Source organism: Ascidia mentula, chromosome 1 (assembly GCF_947561715.1).
Source record: "Ascidia mentula chromosome 1, kaAscMent1.1, whole genome shotgun sequence".
NCBI classification, from domain to species: Eukaryota; Metazoa; Chordata; class Ascidiacea; order Phlebobranchia; family Ascidiidae; genus Ascidia; species Ascidia mentula.
This window is the reverse complement of record NC_138566.1, coordinates 20,942,266-20,949,765: the sequence shown is the minus strand read 5'-3', so window position 1 is coordinate 20,949,765 and position 7,500 is coordinate 20,942,266.

Sequence of the window (7,500 nt, the reverse complement as noted above, 5' to 3'; positions counted from 1 at the left end):
GAGTCGCATTGAATTCTCAGTTTCTTTATCGATTGTAGCCTCATCACCCGATTCGTCTGCCACTTGACTTTGAAGCGTTGTGCTCGTTGACCGTTTGGCTTCGTTGCAGCTTTCGCTGCTCGATGAGGTCGCAGCGAAATCCTTGAATGACCTCTTTCTTCCTGTTGAAACCCGTGGCGCAGAAACGTGACCAATTTCGCCACAAATCGCATCGCAATAAGCAGAAAAGCTTTTCGTCTGTTTGAACGTCGACAAAAAATCGTCATTGCATTTCACAGCAATAGATTGCAAATTCGTAAACACGAATTGCATCACACGCAAATGTATCCCGATCAGATACATGGAGCCACCAACTTGCGTCATTTTGTGCATGTAGCACTCGTTGAGTTCATCCATGAATTGAACATTTCGTTTCAATTCGGCAAGATTTCCTTTCAGCATTCCTTGACTGAAACTTTGTCTTTCTTCTGGTGACCGCTTCTCAAACGGCTTGCACAAATCCTTTGTGTCCCGCAGAAAATCGTCGAACTTCCCGAAAAAACTCTTCTTTGTTAACGCCTTTAAATCGCCGCAAACGACGCTCCAATTCTTCTCGAGTGTTTCACTAAATTCTGACAAAGCCACATGCGGCCTTGTCAGCCATTCACAAGTGAAATTTTTTAATTTCTCTTGGAACACTCGGTCGTCATCCAGCTGGTTGGGGTCGCACGCCAAACCATAGGGGCGAAGAAAATCTGCACAACAACAAAACGATTACATGAACACACGTTCACCTCCTATCATTGCACGCATATATCAGACACTAACCTTTTGGAAAATGGTAAAAGAAAGAAACTCCTCTTCCCTTCTTCTTCGGACTATCATTCGACTCCATGTTATCACTGTCAAGCAAAACAACAATCAATTTAAAATCTTCGCATCAAGATCAACAGTGCAACACCAACCTTTGTAATTATCGCAGGAAGAACAATGATACCTCTTGCAAATTCTCTTTTCAAACACTGTTTCAAAATCAATACTTTAACTGGTCAATAATCTCTCCACACAACAATTGCACAAAGTTCCAGCATCACAGCTTTATATACTGCCAACGAGACGAAAAAAAAGAAAAAAGGCGATCGAAAATGTGCACGCAAACGCGTTTCGCGAACGTCTGAAAACACCTTCGCAAGCAGAACACAACAAACCGGACATCCGTTGTCGACAATCTCAACAACACATTTAAACAGTTGGCTAACAATTGTTTTCCACAACACTTCCCAATGATATCGTCACATCTCAAATCATCCTTGCATCTGCACATTGCCACAACGTCAACACCGTGTCCTTGCTCCAGCATAGCGGAAACATTGTTCAAATCAAAATTTTTTGAAACGTGAAGCAACGCCCGTTTTTGCTTCCTGCACTCGTCCTGTATGCCACACACTTTCACAATGCAAAACAAAAGTGATTTGCGTTAACACATTGATGCTCCGTTACCACAAGGTTACGTCGCCTGTTCAAAACTTCGAGAAAACCAAAGCGCGCGACCGCCGCGCCGGTTGCAACAGCACGCCGTCCAACGTAGCTTCCCACGCGTTCAAAAACAACGTTTCGCATAGGTCCGGAAACACCATACGTTTTTTTCAACACAAATCACACATGGTCTCATCGTAATGACAAACCTGCACACATTGCGCGTTGGCATTCCCAGAAACTGCAAAAATCCAGCAAGACCCGAATATTTTTAAACTGCACACTAAAGGCAATTTCGCAATAATACAACAATCCTGGCTTCTCACACGCTGACGCAGGAGTTTCTTACCTTCTTCAAAACTTCAACACACGGCCACGCGACATATCAACCACCCATGTGTAAAAATGTCGTTTCGCATTGGTCCGAAAACACGTCAATTGTTTTTTTTTAACGTGAACTGCACGTGGTTTCGTCCTCATAAATTGCTCCAACATTGCACGTTTGCCTGCCACAAACAAACTGCAAAAATTCAGAAAGCCAAAAATTTTTGCACATGGAAACTAAGGCATTTTCGCATTAATCGACTGATGCTAAGTTGCAACACGCTTGCGCAGGATTTTCCCAGCTTGTTTAAAACTTCATCTAAACGAAAAACGCGGCCGCCACGCATATTGCAACATTTGCCCGTGCGGCATATCAACTTCCCATCTCTTCAAAACACATCGTTTCGCATTGACCCGGAAACACGTCAATGTTCTTTCCAATGCAAAATGCATGTAGTTTCGTCCCAATGTGAAAGCACGGGCATTGAACGCTGCCCTTCTCAGAAACAAAGTGCAAAATTCACTACACCCTAAATTTTTTACAATGTAAACTAAAGGCAGTTTCGCATTCAGACAGTCATGGCGGCTTATCACACGCTTACGCAACAGTGTCTCAGCTTGTTCAAAACTCCGGCAAAAACAAAGCGCGCCCCCGCCGCGCAACTTGCAACACACGGTCGTGCGACACATCAATCTCCCATCTTAAAAAAAAGGTCGTTTCGCATTGGTCCGAAAACACGTCAATTGTTTTTCCTTGTCAATTGCACGTGTTTTCCTCGTGATGAAAAAGCTCCAACACTGTTTCCTTCTTACAAACAAACTGCAAAAATTCACGAAACCCAACATTTTTGAAAATGTGAACTAAAGGCACTTTCGCATTAATCCACTGATGCTGCATTGCCACACGCTTGCGCAACAGTGTCCCACCTTGTTCAAACCTCCGTGAAAACCAAAACGCGCCACCGCCGCGCAAATTGCAACATACGGCCGCGCGACACATCAAGCTCCCATGTGCTATAAAGAGCGTTTCGCATTGGTCCGAAAACACGTCAATTTCTTTACAATAGAAATGACACGTAATTTCGTCCTACACAACAAACTTCCGGGCTCGCCTTCACACAAAGTTCAAAAATTCAATAAACACACAAGTCTTTTCAATGTAAAGAAAAGGCACTTTCGCATTAATACACTCATGCCGGGTTAACACACGCTTACACAGTGTCCCAGCTTATTCAAAACTTCGGGAAAACTATCGCGCGCGGCCGCCGCGCAGGTTGCAACACACGGCCGCGCGACATATCAAGCACACATCTGTCAAAATCACGTTTCGCAATGGGCTAAACAATGTGTACAATAAACATCATATGAATTGACAAAAACACTTCAATTTCATGTCACTTTGCTATAATAAAATTCACATCAACACCAGCAACTAGAAAATTTCACACAATCAAACGGGAAACTGATTAATGCTGATTATTTTCTCAGAAAATATGCGTTTCACAAACGTCTGCAAACACAAAACTGCATACACTCCCAAATTACAATCCAGCAAAACAGAAGTGTCAGCCATCAAAAGGTGTCAACACACACATGCCAACATACACAAAGTCATCTCAAAACAAAAATGAAAACGTCTTTGACACATCAAAAGCTACAATACGGTATAAACTGAGATGCATTAGGTTTGGTCAAAAATTCAATATCGTCTTTTCGTCTCACTCTAGACAACGCAACATAAGCACATCCTTTCGGCAAAAGAGGTTTATCAAACCACACGCAAATTTTCTTCAGAGTTTGACCTTGAACTTTGTGAATAGTCGTAGCGTACGCTGGCATCAAAGGATAATAATAGTTTCTTTCTTTGTCACACACTGGAAAAACTCGGATTATTGTTCCTGCCGGAATTTTCACAAGAACTGTCTTCCCAATTGCGGAAAACACAGTAACGATTTGACCATTCACAAAGTTTCTCTCTTTCTGGCGATTCTCAGTTAACATCATCTTCATTCCGTGGTAGATCGGCTGAGGTGACCTCGACGCTGCAGCGCATTTGATGTGAATCACCGGCGCTTGACTACTGAACAAATATTTGACAATCGTATTGTTCACATATGACGCTGCTTCGTTCGTAAATGTCAAAAATGATTGGTCTCTTCTCCTCCAATACGCATCCATGATTTCATCCTCGTCAGGACGATGAGACGTTCCCACATAAAGTCCCTCCACAAACTGAACAATGTCACTTTCGCGAGGTTTCGTATGACGAATTACAGACAAAAACCTCTGCAGCTGAACGTCTTTAGTTCTATGTTGATCAACAAGTGTTGATCTCACACACAAGGACATCAACTGCGGATCGTCAAACAAACTTCCACGCATTTCATCACCATCGTTGCAAACTGGTTGCAATTGATTCCGATCGCCGCAAAATACAACCAATGGTGGCCTCACCGATGTCAATGTCGCAACAATATGAGCAGCATGCTTTTGCGAAACCATTGAAATTTCATCCAGAACAACAATATCAAATTCCCGCAAAGACCAATTCGTCTGCGAGCTTTGACCTTCGGCAACACCAATCGAAAAAACAGAATGAACAGTATTACTGGCGATTCTTCTCCCGAATTCAGTCTTGTAAGTAGCCGCAAGCATTCCTGTCGGCGTTGCCACACAAACTGACCAGTGGTGTTGCAACGCACGCCTGATCAAAGTTTTAACACAAAGAGTTTTTCCCGTCCCGTGTTGGCCGCACAACAGCAGGAATGGTCTTTCACGAGTTTCCCATCGATGTAAGACACGTGACACAGCCTCAGAAACAAACAGTTCTTGATTCACAGACAACTGTGGCACTGCATTTGTGATCTCATTTGGATTTTGCAACAGCAGCGTAGAAATTTGGCCACGTTGCCAGTGGTGCCACAAATCCCAATAACTGCGCACATATGCAGCAAAAGTATTGGTGTAGTAATTTCGGTTTCCACGCAATTGTGACATCTTCCGTACTGTATTATCGTCACACCAAAATTCACGTCGATTTTTAACCGCAAAAGCAAAATTGCACAGATCGTCAGGAATTGAACTGATGTTATCAGGTTGCAAGTCTGTGATTTCTCTGAACGGGCAGTGAAGAAGTGCATCCTGAAAAAAGAACTCATCGTTCAGCAAACTCACAGTCTTCAAACCAACGAGAATGGGAATGTGACTGTTGCAACGTCGGTGCACACCCTGGCGATTCCACGTGAACACGTGCAAGAACTCATAAAGCGACATATGCGAAGAATCTGCAGGACGTTCCTTGTACATTTTGATCGTCTTATCTTCTCTTACGTTTGCTTTTCTTGGAAGAAGAAATCGTTTCGTACGTGAAGGTGTGTGCGCAAACTTGATGCTTGAGAGTGCAAGTATCATTTCAGGTTCTGTAGGACAAACTTTGTTTACGAATTGATAGGCGACATCGCGACCTCGTGCATCAGAAGAAAACTCGTGGAAATCCATTGCGTAATCACGGCTTTTGGACACATATCCAGCAACATAATTGAGCAGCATTGCGCTTTGATTGGTAAACTGTATGTCCATGCTGCACTTCAATGCTGTTAACACAGTATCGGCATATAATCGAAGATTGAGCGAATGTGCTGCAATGCTTCGTTGAAAACGAAACGTACTATGCCCTTCATGCATTTCCACGCCACTAGACTCCAAGTTCACGTCCACACCATGCACTGCGTTATTGCTTTTTTGAGTGGCATAAACAATCTTGGCAAACTCCGCATCCTGCGTCGGCAAATCGGCATGAAATCTGTCAAGATCAATTGAAGAAGGATTTTCCATCCATGCGATGAAATGGCAATGAACAGTTCCTCTTTTTTGAAACTCAAATCGATAGAAATAAGTTTGAACATTGGATGATTGTTGCAAAACGTTCGCCAACAAATGGTTTTTCCACGAATATTTGTTTTTTCCAGTCACATAACCGCGCAGCAATTCCGACATCACATGCGCGAAATGCAACGTTTCGATCGTGGGAAGAGCAGTAGCGCCTTTAGCAGTCTTCTTCATTCTTTGTTGCATCCAAAACGCTCGAGGAAAAGTCCATTCGTACGGTGACAGCGTGATGAAAACGGTTGGGAGCCCAAATTGCCTAACAGCATCTACGAGGTATGCATGTTGCCATTTCCAATACGTATTGGAAAACAGCTTTGAATCCAACGCTCTTCCGGGACCGCAATTCAGCGCTCGGCCAGATTCAATAGCACCGGACACAGTTTTGTACAACCATCGGTCGTATTGAAAACGGAGAAGCCCAAACGATGTCGAGTAGTCACAAACGTTCGATAGAATCTTCAACATGTAAGCTCGCTTCGCACTTTCGTGTGATTCCCCGCCTTCGATTCCTGATTCGCACAGAGATTTGAACGGATACAATATCGGCCATATCGCTGTTTCAATAAAAGGAATCTGAAAAAAAAAATTTTGTCAACAACCGCTTTCTTGCACACACACACACACACGCAAAGCAACAAAGGTACTTACATCGAAAAGGTGGTAAAAAGGAATCCGCAACCGCAATAAACCTTCCCGAAGTTGCCTTTGGAAGTCACCATAAGCACTTCTTTCATCGTTCAAAAGATAGTCGTACGCCGTCAACAACTTGTTGCGTCTTTCTTCCTCTTCAACAGCGTAAATTCGTTGAAGTGCAGAAGATGTCTTTAAAGACACAGCAACCCCGCGATCTTTGAACCGATATCCGTGCTGCATTCGCTGTGTTGAATTCACATGCAACGTGAATATCGCCAAAATTGATTGATCCTCATGAGAAAGGCCTTGCAACTGAAGAGGCCAATCACAAATGCGTGGAATCGTGTACTTCCCCGTGCATTCACACGTCTTCACCGTGGAAAAACGCGGACGCCGAAATCCTGGGCTGATTGTACAAGTGTTAACGGAAAAACACCGCCCGCAATAAGACCAAGAACAATTGATAATCCACTTTTCCAAAGCCGCGCCATCAGTAAGCCGTTCAGAATCTTCACTTTCTTCAGGAATGTCTCTGCCCGCCAAAAAACTTTCTCCTCGTTGCATGAAACGTGCAACGCGTTCATTGTCACGTGCTTCCTGTTCAACAACTCTTTGTTCAAGCTGCAAAAACATGCAACATATTCATGAACAACAAAACTAACGCGCAAAACAACACACTTGACTATCACTCACCTCAGCGTCAACAAGAACACATGCATCAGTATATCCATTCCAATGTACTTCAGCGTTAGAACCCATTGTCTGCCACTATTGGTATATGTCACAATGTTTTTGTGTCCAATCAATCGTCTGCAAACACTAGCAAATGCAATGCATTAGTCAACACATTCACTTGCCATTATATAACATGGTTATCACTAGCATTACACAGTAAAAAAAATTATCTACATTTCTCTTCACAAGTGTTATCAACGATCAAAATTCCCTTATCCTCAATCGTGGATGCATGTGATAACACCACCATGAAAAATTTCAATGGGATAACGCCCAAACAAGATTGCGATAACGTGACCTAGTTGATAATGCAATCACACTCGCATGAAACACGCATTCTAAACCTACCTCATACAATGCAACAGCGACTTTCATATGATAGCAGAACATACTTCAAACAATGCAACACAACTCCAAGTCAAACTAGTTGCAAAATGAACAGTCAATTTTTTCAAATATCAACCA